The following is an 18,281-nucleotide window of genomic DNA, read 5'->3' on the forward strand; positions in this document are numbered from 1 at the left end:
AATAGAGAATGGTTATTCAGAAATTCTTGTATGATTTAGGAGTTGCCAAGCAGATGTGGAATCAGTTTGTGTGAAGTTAATTTTATTATCTGTTAGACTCTTCTCATCACTGGGGAAGATGTCAACGGTTTTTATGTTTGTGTATCTCGATTCTGTCTGTGTTGCACTCTGTATGGCTGAGTGAAGGATATCACACATTAGGACTGTTGATATTTCTAAAAATATCGGGAATCCAATATATCGATATTTTAAAAAAATATCATTATCGGCCCATGATATGTCGGGAAAGAAGTATCGATATATCGATGGAAATAATATCGATCTACCAGCCTATGAAGATATCAGCAGCACATTGTAAATATACTGCCAGGTATAGAGATGTATATTTAAGTATTGATTTATTATTAGATATTCTGTACATCAACTATCTAACAGCCTGCCTATCCCCCTTAGAATAAGAATTGAAAGGAAAATTATGCACGTTCAAGCTTGGTGATAACCACTTTGCTAACAATGGTAACTGTATGTAAGTGGCACAATAAAAGGCATTCAATGGGTCCATCGTTTGGTTTTGTCACTTATTGGATTTGTCCGGAACACTTCATGTCAACTTCACTGTTTTTTCATTCAGCAAACACCAGCGATCTAGCAGTTGTAGTGTCAAAATTGTGTGGTGAAGTTAAACATTGCAGTTTCTGCTGGCTGGTAGTGCCAAGCACCAATTATGTAAGCATTTCCCCTACACGTCTCCTCCCAATGCAAAGACCAGTCTTGACATTTAGGCTTTAAAAATTGTGAAAAAAATATAATACAAAATAAAAATACTGGCACTTGATGTTGCCATTTCTATGTCGTTATATCAAGGAAAAAGATAAAGAACACACACTTTTTGGAAAAATTCTTGATGTATTGATATTTTATCAACAGCACTACTACACATCATTCCTCTTTCTAGTATTATTTTTATGAATGTTACTGTTGTTTTCAGGCTGTGTCTTATTGTTGGCAACAAACTTCTTAAGAGAGTGAATGTTGCCAGCCTGTTCAAATGTCTGAAAGAAGGTATCATTTATTATTCTTATGACACATTATGCAGCAAACTCTTTCTTCCTCATTGAAGAAATGCCCCAGAATATGATGCCAGAAGTCTGTTGTGAATTCAAATAGTAAAATTAGACAACTTCTTTACATTTACATTTCCAGACATAGTATGGATGGTGGGAGGTTTTTCTGGTATGTTTGGAAGAATTTTTGAAAGTATGATCACATTTTTAGGTACGAATTGCAAAAGTCTTCCTGCAGCATAGCACCTGATTTAATGGATTCTTGTGCTGTAATGAACATGTGTGTCTTTCTTTTTGTTTCAGTCAAGTAATCTTTGTTGCTACAACTGCATGACGTTCACTGATACCAGCTGCAGTGTGTACATCTTCAAATGGGTCAGATCCATTTGCCATCATTAGATCTAATGTATTTTCATTGTGAATGGGTTTCTGAGCTCTCTGTTCTAAATAGTTTTCAGAGAAGGCATTTAGTGCCATTTGACATGACTTTGTATTTCTTCCACTAATTACAAACCTTTTACTGTCCCAGTCTATTGTCGGATGCTTGAAGTCTCCTCCATTGATAATGGTATGATTGAGAACATATGTGCTAGATAGATGCTGTTTTCTCAAAAGTTTTCAGTTACATCAGGTGATCGATAGATGGACCCAGTTGTAGGTTCTTCTCCCAACTTGATACTGAGGCTTGGCCAGATGATCTTGGATACAGCTTCAGTTTCTATGTCAGTAGATTCCAGTTTCTTGTCTACTGCTATAATCGCATCACCTACAATTCCCATTAAAACCTTTCAATAAGATTTATATTCATAGCAAAAAATTGCTGCCAGTTTTGGTTTGTAGCCAGCTTTCTGTACCTAGTATTAAGTTAGCTTAACTGCTGTTCACTTAGTTGTGGAACAATCTTTGTGTATAATTGTTTGGCATATAGAAGGGAACATAAAGTGACACTGAAAATGTGGTTCTGACTGGGAGGCATGCTTTGATAGTAATAATAGTAATGCAGCTACTTGTGAAAAGCAAGAAATCCAGGCCTGAATCCTGGTCCTGACACAGATTTTCAAATTCCCATTTGTATTCATTGTGGGTGCCATTTTATCTATTGGCCATTATCATTGTAACAGCACTTCTTTGCTTGCGATATAGTTGTCTGTTTTTACCAATACGTTTTTGAGACTGCTACTTCCCTCTTCTGATAGCCCAACATAGTTTGTATTTCTCTTGTCTTATCCTGATGTGTGAAAACATTCTTGTCCCACATATATGTACACACTGATTTCCAATCAGAGTTGCCAGCATTTCTGAGTCTTTAAAGTATTGTTGATCAGATGGTCTGTGGACTTGCTGGTGTACTGTTTGCCCCCCTCCCCCCCCCCCCCCTCTACGTTATTTGTCAGTCAGGTTTCTTAGTATTTGCATACTTTCTTGATCTGTGAAGCCCACAGACCTTGTATCAGTTGTCATGACAGTCAAGCACAGAATGGGCGGCAAGAAGTGTAATATTAGTACATTCAATAATAGCTAAATTAGGGGTGTTCAAAGCAAAGATTACTCCATCTCTGAGATCATACAGCCACTGGGTTTTTCACATGCTACATCCAGGGTGTACAGTGAGTACCTTGATTAAGATAAAACCACTGCTGCCAGAGTCATCTGTTGTGGGCAACAATGTTTTGTTAACTTGGGTCATGGTACTCTGCTACAGATTGCAACAGCATACAGACAAGCCATGGGTCAGCAAATCAATCCAATGTTGAACAACTAGTGAACAGCCATATGAACCAAAACCAACTCCTCGCTATCTGGTGCAAAGGGCAGTGCCCTCACACATGTTTCTCTACTCACCCCACTTCACTTCACTCAGGGATTAGCGTGGTTTGCAAAAACTCCTATTGGAAGTTTGAAGTATCATAAAAGGTTTCCTAGTCTTATCTATGTTCATGCACACCAGGGACACTTTAAAAGTATGAATGTACATCAAAAACTGCACTTTGCCAACATAGCACTGTTCAAGCAAGTGCTTAAGGTATTTACATATGGGGAACATTTTAACATCATGAAATGGAACTTCTGATACGTACCAAGTGAGACAGCACACCAGCTAAGACAGTGGAGTCACATTTGGCAGAATGGAGGTTCAAATCCACTCTTAGGTTTTATGTGGTTTCTAGGAATCACTTAAGACAAATGTTGGGATGGTTACTCTGAAAAAAAAGAAAAGAAAGAAAAATGCAGCCAGTGTGCATCACCATCCTCCTATAACCAGAGCTTATGCCTCATCCTTAATGACCTTGCCGTCAGCTGTATGTCAGATCCTGAATTAACTTTGTTCCTTCCTTCTTTGTTTTCTGACATGCCTGGCATTGTCTTGCTCAGATGACTGATACAGAAACTTACTGGTCAGTTATTTGCTCTTGTTTGTTTGCCTACAACAATCCACAGACAAGCTCCACCTTTGGTGAGACAATGCACTACTCCATTCCTCTCAAATTTTGCGAGAATGGATTGATGAACTCCACAGACTCGAACTGAATCATACCTGTTGACCACACCTGGAACAGCATCAACAAAGATATGTGCACCTTGAACTCAGTTCTGATTTGTGGGCAGTAGCTGAGTTGTCATGGATCTGGAGATATTCCCTAATTCATCCATTGCCTCATATTTTTCAAGCTATGATGTGTCACTGATGTCATTAGACCAATAATGGGTAACAGCTTCTTAAGTAGGTGTGTCCATTTCAACTGTTCATTTGTGTATGTAATTCAAGCTAAAAATTCAGGCAAATACACGACTGAAATAAATAATGAAAATAGAAAATAGTCAATCCAGTATACATGGAACATGAATGGTTCTCGACAATAGCAAGGAAAGCATTTCTGAAAAATAGGAATATATTTACAGCTAATACAAAGTGTTGGAAAGTCTTTTCTAAAAATATTTCTGGAGTGTAGCCCTTTACAGAAGTGAAACACTGGCAATAAGAAGTTCTGGCAAGAAGAGAATATAAGCTTTTGAACCGTGGTGCTACAGAAAAATGCTGAAGATTGGATGGGTGGATGGAATAACTAATCAGGAGTAACTTGTCAAATAGGGACAAAAATGAATATAGCCACAAGCTGACTAAAAGAAGGGATCAGATGCTAGGACACACCCTGAGGCATCAAGCAATAGTTAGTTGGGAGATAAAGATGTGGCTACAGCATAGAGGTTGAACTGTGTGCAGGTTGTAGTAGTTATGCAGAGAGAGAGAGAGAAACTGGTACAGCACAGATTAGCATGAAAACTGTCTGCAGACTGAAACCGCAACAATAACAAAAGAAGGGTTCTCGGAAATTCCTCTGCTGTATGACAGCAATATTTTCATTTTTGATATGAATCTTTCCTGAATAGTCTTTAACCTTTCAGATAATGGGCATAGAAGTATACTAATAAGTCGTACCAGGGCCGGTTTGAGAACATTTTTCACCCAAGCACATTTTCATTTGCTGCCACCCCTCCTCCCGCCCCTCCTCCTCCCCCCCCCCCCCCCCCCAATCCCATATCCTTTGTAAGCTTTCACCTGTTTCACTATTATTTGTGATACACACTGTATACAAATCTTGCACTTTCGTGCTCCTGGGGCCCCTCTATACTTGGTGCAACAAGTGGCTATTACTACTTATGATATGTCCTGTACAGAAATCTAATAATTGTGGCACATGTGGCACTCCTCTCAGCTTGGCATCCCACATGACAGCTTGTGTTGCTTGGGCCTTAAACGGGCCCAGAACCTTACATTACTGTATCCTTAATATGTCTGAATGTGCACATGCAGCTTATTGCCATCTTGTTGACTTGGAGAAAGGTTGAATTATTGGCATGTGGGACACAGGAGCATCATAGCAGCAGACCATCCAGATAATTGGCTGTAGTGCATCAACTGCCAAATGAATGGTAATGAGACATACCCAAGAGAACATTGTGGCTTGAAGAGCCTTTCCAGAAGAACTACTCCACAAGAAAATCATAGGATTTTTCGACTGGCTCTGATAACTAGATGGATGATAACAGCTGAAATCCAGACAAGTTACAGGCAGAGTGCCACCATGAAGTCACAGGAACAGCATACCTAAAGCTGGGTTGAGTGTTTCAGTTGTCATTAGACAAGTAAAAATAGTGTATTACATGGTTTAATTGCAATAAGTGTATGCTTAAATTATTTTATAACAGGTTTGTTTGGTTGCTTAAACTGCTGCGACCTGCAAGACCAACATGTCCTGGTGCTAGCAAAAAGCACCATTTGATCCAATGACATGATTATTTATTTTTTTGCACAGGTAAATTGAAGTGTAATCAAAATATAATGGAAAATTTTTAATTGGTAGGCTTTATAATCTGATTTTCAAAACTTTTTTTATCTTGTTGAGACACTCGTTCCTGATGTATGTTTGCATTTTCAGCTGTTTTGAATATTTAGTTTATTGTTGACAGTTGAAAAGAATGTATGTGTTTTTGAGTGCTTGGTGAGTTTTTACTTACGAAACAGATGGATCAAAGAATTTGAATTAAATTTTGCTTGAGAAGTGGAATAAAGTGCAGCACCACATTCGAAATGTTGACTGTGGCTTTTGGCGAATCTACTATGAGTAAAACAATAGTGTACAAGTGGTATAAACTATGCCACTAGAGGTAGTGGTAGGACTGGGTGGGAGCTGTGAGCGGTTCTTGTTCCTTGCTAAATTAATTTTTATTTTATTTAAACATTTTCTGAATATTTGTTTCCTCATAAAAATAGCACAATTTAGAGATTTAAAGGACAGTTACTTCTTCCAGAACAAAACTGTTACGGCATGGGCAAACAAATCAACTTTGTAACTACTCAACAAGAAGAATTTACTCAACACCAAAATGCTCGCATAACAGTATGAAATTCCACTGCAGTGAAAACACATGAAGTATCAAAGCTGCTTTGTAATTAAAAATTGATTTGAAATATATACATATTAAAAGTTAGACACAAAATCATTACTCAAAGAGCAAATTCTACTCCAAATCTTTAAGATAATTTTTATGATAAAAATACGATCCAAATAAGCATCACCTGCAATGTGACTGTTAAATAAGGAATAGGTTGACCACATTGAACATAAAAAAAAATCAAATGACATCCAACCCAGTGGCCAAAAGAATATTCATCTAAGAGACTTAGGGAATTGAGAGTTAACAGATATGAAGCACAGTTAGAAGGCAAGTAATAGTTTCATAGTATGTGCTTATGAGACTGAATTCACTCCATATGCTCAACAGCACACACCACTTAATAACACAAGAGAACAGCCCAGTCTAGTAACACACTCAAACAGACAATTCTGCTGCCTCCAGGTTCTGCTTTGGTAACAGCCAGCCAGATACCCTGACGCAAACTGCGACCAATCTCGCCGCATTGCAAGTCTGGCCAACACGCTTTACCTTTTTGTTGCCGTCCACCAGGGCGTGCAGTTAAATCCAATGGCCACTTCCATTACTGAGCTCTGGTCCTGGTAGATACTCACTCACCATCCAAAACCAGACTCCTTGTACCGCTAGCTGTTCAGCGAAGGTTCGGTCGGTGGGGCCTGTGTTGCGATGCATGTGGCGCAGTGTCTCCACTGAGCTGATCAGCCCTGTATGTCATGCAATGGCACAGGTTTTAATGTGTGGTGGCTGTGTGACATCTTGGGATGTCACATATACCCCACTAAAACATCTGAGGACCAGGGAAGGTAACATTAGTCTGCAAAACTAGCACAAAGCATTAAAGCCACATCGAGCACCTTTGGCCATGTAACATACTTGAACACTATAGTCTGATTTAAAGTAGTTGTCACTTGACGTTTGCACTGCGAAGTTGCGGCGTTGTCACGTCAAGCACTGGCTGGAGAGAGCCGCCTCAGCGCATCGCTACCCCCGGCGATAGAAAGTCGTTTTAAAGCCTGTATCTTGTACAAAAAGTAAGTAAAAAATTTCAAACCCACATATGATGTATATCTCTACAATGTCTCTCAATCTGTCAAATATCTATTCTTAATTTTAATTAGGACAAGAGTTACATTAATTTGTTTGAAACCATTTAAATTCTCGATTTCGCAAACAGCTTCTAACTTATCACGTCATTACTGAAAAACTATTGGTGTCGCAGCAAAATATTTTTTTCCATTCATTACCAAAATAATGCACTCGGCAAAAGTCCTTAAAAGTTTTTGTAGTGCATTACGTTTCCTGTATATAAATTTCTGAAAACAGCGTTTTTAAGCAACCCTATCGGTACTGAAGTCGAAACAAGTATGACGTTTAAAATCTCTATATCTCCTATAAATATTATGCAAATATTTTGAAATTTACGTACAGTATCGGTCTCAATGGTATCTATAAGCGTATCAAATATCTTTTCTTAATTTTAATTAGGGCCGTTGTTACATTAACTATTGAAGTGTGAGAAATTTTCATGTCCAGAAAAGTTTTCTTCTTTATATTGCAAATCTCGAAAACTATTACACAATGGATAACATCTTGGTGTGTATACAAAATGAAATAGAATTAAAATTCAGTCTAACTTACCATAAGGAGATGACGAGAGCTGGCCAAACAGTATTTCTTAGTCTCACAAAAGAATAAGAATTAATCGAAATAAATTCACGAACACAATATTTAATGGCAGTAAGTACACTACACACTAATGAGACAATGCGAAAACACCGCTTAATTCAGAGTCAGAGTCAGTGGAACTATCCGTGTCGCTGCTCGTACTGACAGATATAATCAAGTCTTCGACACTTTGTTGTAAGATACCTTCATTGTTCCATGCGTCCTGTATCACTCCTTTCACGTGATGCGCTGCCTTCTGCCAGCCTTCCGATGTCACAATTTCAACTGCCTCTTTCAAAAGGCGTTCCTCTTCGGCTAATGTGAATTTCTTATTTTGTGCAGCAATATGGCTTTTAACCTGAGCCCAAATCAGCTCTATTGCGTTGAAATGGCAATGGTAAGGAGGCAATCTGAGCACTTTATGCCCGTATTTTTTTGCTACTTCATCCGGTTCTTTGGCTTGTGTTGCGATACAAGTTCTAATAACTCTGCCCTTGTCAAATTACTGTCGAACTGTACCTTATGTTTCTGTAACCAGCTGACAATGTCGTTTTTCCTCGTTGCCTTTGTGGGTGCTTTATCTTGTATTACTGAGTGATAAGGAGCGTTATCCATAACAATGATAGAGTTTTTTTGTTAAGTTCTTTGGAGCACACAGTCTTCAAACCATTTCACAAAAGTTATTGTGGTTCATCTCTTCGTGGTAGTCAGAGGTCTTACTTGAACTGCATAGCAGCAGACAACTTGTAATGAAACCTTTTGAATTTCCGGCATGTGCTACAATTATCCTTCTTCCTCTGCCGATCGTAGCTGCCATACTACCGCTGATGGTACCGTCTGTCCAGTCTTTTTTTAAACTGTGTCCTGCATTCATCCACGTTTCATCAAGCCAAACGATATCATCATAATTTGTCCCCACTAATTATCTATGAAAGCGGCATCACCAGGCTGCAATATCTTGGTGTTCCATTAGTAGCTTTCTGCCAGAGATGGATTTATAGCGGAATCCTAACATTTTCACGACTCGTAACAAAGACGATTTACTAGCCTGAAACAGGTCAGCCGCTGAGAGGGTAGCACGTAGTTTTTTGAGTGTTGGATACTCCTTCCTCGAATAAAATGCATATATTTGACGACGAATGGCATCTTCCTGAAAAGAGTCAAGTTTTGTGACCCACTTCTCTAGTCGCCTCTTTTTCCCAGGTGTCTCCAATTTAGATGATTCACTTGAGCCTTCTTTCGTGAATTTCTCCTTGCAGATTCTTATTACTGATCGTTCGCTAACTTGCAGAGCAGCTGCAGTTCGCTCCACCCACCTCATCCAAAGGAACGAGAGGCCCTCCTGCGTCCTTCTCTCTCTCAAAATACTCCCTTAAAGAACACTCGTATTCACCCACCTGACTGCATATAACGACACCATGTCCGCCACTTTTTGGAGGTTTCCGAGGAGTTTGCAGCCTCGGCCTCCCTCTCTTGCGACTGCTTTCATCAGATATTGTAAACACGCAAAGCTACAAGTCACTCAAACCTCTCACCTGCACATCTACAGTGGTTTGCTGAGGACTGGCTGGCACAATGCCTTAGTGAGCTCAGCAGAGCGAAGTGGCAACGCAGTGGCAGCCGACAGCCGGCTGCCATTGGTTTATTGGTGGCGGGAGCCCTGCAGCCCGTTGCCTGTCAAGTGACAACTACTTTAAATCAGGCTATAATTACTACAAAAGACAATTTACATAATTAATTACCTATCCCACTCTGCTGTGGCTTTGTCTGAGAAATGTGAACACTGTAAATACATCTGATTTTTGGGTCCCTCATTAGTAAGGTAACTGGAGTGATGAATCTCACTATTTCAACCAGGCCCTTAAAGTGAGGCAACAACTTCTCCATAACATTTTCGACACCCTTGCTTACTGCCCCAAAGTTCTTAACAAAATACCTGGTCTCATGGCTTCAAGGCAGTGGGCCGCCCCTATCATTATTGCACTGAATGAGTCTTTGGTGACTAATCTTTAAATTTTTCTTGGCTCATGAATTTGCTTAGCTCAACTCTCTCTGCTAATAAATCATTTAAAACCCACACGTTGGAAAGAGGTGAATGCAAACATAAGACTGGTTGGTGTTTTCTTGCAGTCGAATTGTGGGTGCTGCAATTATCTTATTATAGTGCAAGACTAACCATGGCACCCCCTCCTGCTGGTGTCATCTATTAACTTTTCCCTGTTTACTAGGACAATTCCTTCCCAAAAATCCTGAATGATTACATGCGTAACATTTCCTTTCTTCCCTCTCATGTGCAGCACTCCAGAACTGTTTATCGTTCTCCCATTCCACTCTTGCCGGGCTCCCTCCATAGCACTTCTTATTGCCTTCCCTGATAGGTGCAACCTGTGTTGAGAATTGCTCCAATTGGCTGAAATTGCTTGGACATGCACTGAACATCACACACTCACATCCTGTTCTCCAAACACATTCCCTCCAAAATATTACTCACAATCTCTTTTTCAGAGACAGAGACCTAACGCCTCTTTTTATCCTACACACATAATCCTCTAAGTTTTCACAGGAGTGCTGTTCTTCCAAATACAACTTACTTCTTAACTCATGATGCATTCTACTGAAAAGGAACCAGTTTGAGATCAGTTGACAAAAATCAGCAAATGCTAGCTTCGTTTCCTTAACCTCCCATAAAAGTTACTCTAAATGGCCCAAAACCATCAGTACAAGCAACTTGTAATACTGAAAATTGCTCAAGCCTAATGCCTCGCCCTATTCTGGAAAATCTAAGAAAACTGTAAGGTACTTTCAATGTCCTGACTGCTTTTAACAGACTGAATGCCACCCGCGCACAGTAAGTAGTTTAGTGAAGAAATTGGACGTGCATTCACCTTGTCCCATGCACACACGCTTGATATTGCCTACTTCACCGTACCTTTTGCTATCACAACCTTCTGGAATTTTGTCCAACAACGCCTATATTCTATCTTGCAAACAATTCACTTGATCGTGCAGTGGACAAATGGGCTTCTCAAATGTGTCTATAATCCTGACGCTATGCAAATCCTCGATCCTATTCATATAGTGCAACACCTGAGACCGAACTCCACCAGTTTGCAAATGTGAGGGACACTTTCTTCAAATATGCCTTTCATTGAAGCTAGAAAGCAGACTGAATGGCGAAAATGGTCTTACTCACCTCTGCCAACTGCTTGTGCTTTGTGGCCACAGGTAAGTTGACTACCTCAGAAAGATGATCCACCATGTTAGCTGTGTTTCCACCAGTATCTGTGTTTCTAATTTCCAATTCATACTGCAGTTTAGCCTTGCACGAATCCATCACTCCAGTCACCTCTCTTTTTCTGTTATTCTGAAACAGATCAGAAACCAAGAGTATTTGCCACAACAAGGAACCCACACTAAAATACTGCCTAAGCAATTATTTTTACCCCCAACAGCTCACAATAACACAGCCATGGCCTGGTACCAAGGTATGCCACTAGAGAGAATGGCAGGACTGGGTTGTGCTGTGAATAATTCTTGTACCTTGCTAAAATAATTTTTATTTTATTTAAACAATTTCTGAATATTTATTTTCTCATAGAAATAGCACAGTTTGTAAATTTAAAAAGTAATTACTTTTTCCAGACCACAATTGTAACAGTACAGGCAAACAAATCAGCTTCGTAGCTACTCGACAAGGAAAATGTGCTCAACACCAAAATGCTCACACAACAGTATGAAATTCCACTACAGTGAAGACACATGAAGTATCAATGCTGGTTCGCAATAAAAAATTGATTTAAAATATACACATATGAAAAGTTACATGCACAACCATTACTCAAGGAGCAAATTCTACTTCAAATCTTTAAGAGAAGTTTTATAATAAAAATGCAATCCAAAGAAGAATCACCTGCAATGTGACAGTTAAATAAGGAGCAGGTTGATTGCATAGAACACAATGAAAAATCAAATGACATCAAATCCAATGGTCAAAACAATACACATCTGAAAAACTTAGGGAATCAAGAATTGACAGATATGAAGCACAGTTAGAAGGCAAGCACTGGTTTCATAATGTGTTCTTATCAGGCTGAATTCACCCAGTACAAACAGCAGTGTACACCACTTAATAACATCTGCAGACTTCCAACACAAGACAACAGCCCTGTCTAGTAACACACTCACACAGCCAATTCTGCTGTCTCCAGCTTCTGCTTCAGTAACAGCCAGACAGATAGCCCTGAAGCAAACTGCGACCAGTCTCACCATATTGCAACACCCTCTTCCTTATTGTTGCCGACAACCATGCCATGCAGTTAAATCCAATGGCCACTACTGCTACTGAGCTCTAGCCGTGGTAGATACTTGCTCGCTGTCCAAAACCAGACTCCTCTTACTGTTAGTTGTTCTGTGAAGGTTTTCTCGGTGATGCCTGTGTCGCAATGCAGTCAGTGCCACCAACAAGTCACTCAACCACATGTACCACGCAGTGGTGTGGGTTTTCATGTGTGATGGCAGCGTGATGTCCTGTGTCAGAACATAAACATTATAACTAGCATTTAGAAGATGTTAAAGACAACAACCACCCTGGATGCCCTAGCTCATCAGATACTGATGACAATGTGGAAGAAGTAAAGAAAATGGTTCTAGAAAATTGCCAAATCACTGTCAGAGAGGTTTCTGATAATGGTGGCATACCCTCTGGCTCATGCCAAGCAATTTTTCAGATGACGTTACGGGCACAAAACGTGTAGCAGCAAAGTTTGTTCTAAAATTGTTGAAATTTGTCCAAAAACAACATCACATAGACACTGCTTAGGAATTGCTGTATAGAGTCGACAGTAATCCAGAACTCGTAAAGAAGGTTATAACAGGTGACAAAACATGGGTATATATCGAGTATAGATTTAAGTATCAGGAAGTCTTTTCTCAAAGTATTTGTATGGAGTGTAGCCATTTATGGATGTGAAATGTGGACGATAAATAATTTAGACAAGAAGAGAATAGAAGCTTTCGAAATGTGGTGCTACAGAAGAATGTTCAAGATTAGATGGGTAGGTCATGTAACTAATGAGGAGGTACTGAATAGAATTGGGGAGAAGAGGAATTTGTGGCCCAACATGTCTAGAAGAAGAGATCAGTTGGTAGGACATGTTCTGAGGCATCAAGGGATCACCAATTTAGTATTGGAGGGCAGCGTGGAGAGTAAAAATCGCAGAGGGAGACCAAGAGATGAATACACTAAGCAGATTCAGAAGGATGTAGAGTGCAGTAGTTACTTGGAAATGAAGAAGCTTGCACAGGACAGAGTAGCATGGAGAGCTGCAGCAAACCAATCTCTGGACTGAAGACCACAACAGCAACAACATACGTATGACATCGAAACTAAGGCCCAGTTGTCAGAGTGGAAACTGCCTGAACAGCCAAGACCGAAACAATTTTGATGAATTAAGTCTCATGTTGAGGTTATTCTCACCGTTTTCTTCAATTATAATGGGATAGTGCAATCATCAGTTCCTGCCTTATGGTCGTGCAGTCAATAAGGAATACTACCTGGAAGTTGTGCACTGTTTGTGTGAAGCATTCCAAACAAAAGACCAGAATTGTGGCAAAGCTACTCATAGATATTGTATCATGATAATGCTCCCCCTCTCACGTCGGAGCTTGTTCGTTGCCTCAGCCATCATATTTGCCAGACATGACCCTCTGCTACTTCTTTCTATTTCTGAGACTGAAGAGAATCATGGAAGGATGTCATTTTGCTATCGCTAATGAGACAAAAACAGAATCGCTGAACAGGCCGAGAACCATAACAAAAAGTGAGTTCCATAAGTGCTTCCAAGATTGGAAAACTGCTGGCACAAGTTTATTATATATGAGGGGGATTACTTTGAAGGGTACAAAGTTAATGATGAATAAATAAAAATTCTTCAATAAAAACAAAAATTACAGTTACTTATTGGTCACACCTCATTCATATATATCTGTAGAAGTATTTGTGGCCGTCATAGTTATCAAGCCTTCTGCAGTGATGCAGCCTCATCACAGTGCATGGAATAACTTCAAAATGCAAACTGTGGATGGAATAACAGAAGCCAGATGTACGGGGTGACACAGAAAAATGGGAATATTTCCACAATTGAATAAAACTAGAAGTGATGAAGGAAAGAAATTGCATTCATAGTAATTGAAACCTTACAACTTTGCCATTTATGAAACATTGATGGCATTTATCATTTTTTTTTAAATTACATCTTTTAGGTGCCATCCTCCTGTTTGAATACATTCGTGAAATCTGCTGTTGAGATTCGTCATTGACCGTTGCAACATCTCAGATGGGATACTGTGAATTGCAACCCAAATTCTCTGTTTTAACACATCCAGGGTTCTTGGCCGAGTCATATAAACTTTGCTCTTGAGGTAGCCCCACAAGAAAAAATCACATACGGATAAATGTGGCGATCTAGGAGGCCAGGGAATTTTACCGAATTGTGAGGTCACACGGTTGCCAAACATTCTTGCACATATGCCATTGATTGCCGTGCAGTGTGCAATGCCGCTATGTCCTGTTGAAACCAGGCTTCTTGAACATTTGGAAAGTTGTTCAATGTAGGTGTAACGAAAATTCGTAACATCTCTACGTAATGACCACCATTGACAGTTTTTATGTTTCCTTGTTCATTTGTGAAAAAATACAGTCTGATAATCCCATGTGATGGAACACCACACCATACTGTCACTCTACTAGCGTGTAAAGGGTGCTCATGAACGTTATTTGGATTTGTGTTTGCCCAGTAACAGTAGTTCTGTTTATTCACATAACCTGTGAGATGAAAATGTGCCTCATCTGACATCCACAACTTTTTTGAAATCCATAATTATTGTTAATTTTTGTTGCCATTTGTTGACAGAATCTAATCGTAACTGGTAATCATTGTTCTTCAATTGTTGTGCACCATCTGTAGTTTGTACAGATGAAATTTTAAATAAAGATGAAGAATTCTGCAAACACTCTCCTGGGACATTCCAACCACTGCTGCTTGCTTACAAATTGAACACTGTGGGCTGTGTAAGACAGACTCATGTGCAGCATGTTCACTGGAGAACGCACACTTCTTGGTTGTCCTGTTGGTTTCTTCTTGAGGGCAGATCCAGTCTCTTCAAAGTTATTAACCCAACATTTTATTGTGTGTTTCAACAGAACAGCATCATGACATCTTAAATTATAAAAATGTCGAAACTCCCTGTGTGCCACTACCAAACTATCATTGTTTTTATAAAATATTTTTATGGTTAATGCATGCTGTTATCCGTTCCACTGATCCATGGTGAATGGCGGTCTGTTTACTCGCTAACTTTCATGAACCCACAGTGCTGCCACCTGCCCATGGCTGCCACTACTCATTTCAAACATTCTCGTTATTCTGTGTCACCCAGTAAATATTGCGACAAGCTCTATCTTTACTGTCAGAACTGCTCCAGTATCTCAGTGAATGTCAGGTATGTTCGCAATCTGTCAAATGTACCATTTTATCACAACCTACAGTGAGAAAGAAACAGAGGCAGTTGCAAATTGAAATTGAAAAAAATAATGTTGAGCCTCCGCCTTCTATGTCAATGAGTACGTCGTCATCTGCAGAGGCGTCTAAGCTGACTGATGTAACATCGCCCACACCATTGTCTGCTGTTTCATTTATAACTGTCACGGATGAAGAAGTTGTTGAAAGTATTGCTAGAACAATGACTGCAACAGATGTACTGTTCCCACTGTTGAAATCCAAATATTGGCAAGATGCCCTTCCAGAAGATAGAACCTAATTATGAATCATTTACATGTCATGCACTTGGAGGTGGCCTTCTGAATGCTGATTACCAGTGTTTGCAGAGAAGTGTTATGTAGGATATCCAGAAGTCACATTCAGTCCCATTAATAATGGTTGGCTGGGCAGATTTTGTGGACCACAGTGTAGTTAATTTTGTAATGATCAGTCCAGATTCAGGATTCTATAAGAACATTTGTCCTGGAGAGAAAGGGGAAACTGCCCAATATTGTGCTGATACTGTCACTGACATCGATGAGATAAGCAATGGAAAGTTTTTTGCATTTATAACAAGCAGTGCTCGAAATATGCTGGCTGCAGCCAACCTTTTTACACCAACAAGATTTGCATATCGTACTGCATCATCCTATAAAAGCAAAATACAGTAAATCATCTGCCACACTCAAACTTGCATTCGAACATGATGGACTGCTGTAGCAATATGCTTTGATAGCTTTTTAAAGAACAAGGGAGATATACTGGAACCAATTTTTTGTTCCAATGTGCAATCTGAGAATGCTGTGATGTTAGATGGTGAGACATGGTAGAAACTGGAAGAGCCTATAAACCAATGTATAGTGCTATAATGAGAACAGAAACAGACAATCATGTTTTGTCAGAATTACACAAGAGCTTTTAACTGTGGTTTCAGCTCACATAGAGGCAGAGCTACAGAAGACCAATTGGTTATAAAAGCTGCCATGAGATGTAGGAAAATGTTTAGATGCAAAATGATCCATGCAGTAGCAAAACTTCTGGAGTCACAGTATAAGGGAGTAGTTCTTATTACTTATCAGGAAAGTCAAGCAGTGGACTCTATGCAGCAACAATAGGTAATTTGATTCTGAATTTAAAGCTGGCGTTGCTTTCTTTTCAAAAGCTTAACTCTGGGCTGTTGCTAATTAAGAGTCTCTGTCAAGCTGGTGGTGACGACTGTGCACTAAGCAACCTTTGTGCACTTCAGTATCCAGTATTTTCAATGTACCACCAACATCAGCTGAGACGGAGTGTAACTTGTCTGCTCATGGTCAGAACCACACAGAGGACTGAAATATGTTGGCTCCAATATAGACATGGCAACTGATGAAAGTGCAGTGGAACCTCAGATACAATTCTGATAGATATACAAGATCCTCCGAAAAATACCATTTTTCATTCAGTGAGGACTCAATGTAATAGTCCTCTGCATATTTGCAAACTGAGTCAATGACTTTGTAAATTTAGTTCACATATCAAGTGATCTCTCTGTTCAAGCCTTGAGGTGACACTATTATCTTTGTTTTGCTGCATTTGTCTCCTAGTCCAAATGTAAAACTTTTGCCTGGAATAAAGGAAACAAACTATTTGAGTAATGCTTTTGGATTGAAACTAGTTATACAATAATTATAAATTCTGAGCCTGAAATATATGCTCCATAAATAATATTTTCCTCAGTTGATTCAAATGTTTCATTTAAACTCATTACTAAAATGGTTTTAAATCAATCTTACTGAACCATTTTTAAAAATCATTATGTCTCTAATTGCCGAGCATTATTTTCCGTGGACACCATACCACAGGCAACAGAGACTTCCCTGGTGTAGAGCCAGAGTCTCTTGTAACATTCTGAGATGTTCAGCAATGTGTCTTGCTTCCTATTAGGGCTGTCAGGTCAATGCAAAAGCACCCGTAGATGATGTGGTGAAAGGTCATAGGAAGCAGCTATTTTTGGGACCCTTGCCTCTCAAACTCGTGGGATCGTGTTTTGGGGAGCTTATTAGTATGACAACATAGCTTATTTGGTAATTGGTAAAAGGAGGTTGGCTGTATGGTCACCAGCATGTGACAAGAATGGTAAACTCTGTTGTCATACTATTAATGGCCTTTGTACCAAATAGGATATTTCAGCAGGATATATCTGTCTGCACCACAAACACCTTGAGGAATATATCGATCCTTGACTGTTGTACACTCTCACCTGATATGTCACCCACAGAGCATGTCTGGAATGTGATGGGAAGATTATACAAGATCGACAAAACTATGGAAATATCACAAACAAAACACATTACCACACCTAATATGGTGTAGGAAAACCGTTGGAGTTCAAAATTGCTTTGAGTCGCAGAATTGATAAATACAGGTCCTGTGTGGTTTTCAAGAGAATCCTATACCATTATTTCTGCAAAGTAGTGGCAAGTTCAAGTGTGATGATGGAGGAGGGTAGCGATCACGTACTCTTCTTTCCAAAGTGGACCACAAAGGCTCAATAATATTGAGATCTGGTGGCTGTGGTGGTCAAGGGAGAAGCGACAGTTCGTCCTTGTGCTTGCCAAACCAGTCATGGGAACAGGGGCCCTGTCACAGCATCACCATTGGGCAACAAACATTGTACCATAGGATGGACCTAATTAGCCAAAATGGTCACATAATCCTTAAGAGTAATATAGCCTTGCGGAGTAACCATGGGACCCATGATCTGGCTGGCCAAACCATCACCAAACCCCCGCCATGTATCAGTCTTGGAACGTAAACTCAGCCAGAATTTTGAAACAGTGTGAAACGAGACACACATGACCGACTGATTTTTTTTCATTGGTTCACAGTCCAGGTTTTATGGCTTCCAAACCAAATTTTCGTGTTACAGGCATCACTGATGAGTGGTTTGGGAATTGCAGCTCACCCTGCAATTCCCAACAGGAAACTCCGTCGTCATGTTTTGGTGCTGGCAGGGTTTGCAAGTGTGACATTCAGTCATTGCAGCTGTCATCCTCTTACATTTGTCACAATCCCCTTCAGTGACTATCTGTCATCA

The sequence above is a fragment of the Schistocerca americana genome, chromosome 7 (assembly GCF_021461395.2).
Source record: "Schistocerca americana isolate TAMUIC-IGC-003095 chromosome 7, iqSchAmer2.1, whole genome shotgun sequence".
Lineage (NCBI taxonomy): Eukaryota > Metazoa > Arthropoda > Insecta > Orthoptera > Acrididae > Schistocerca > Schistocerca americana.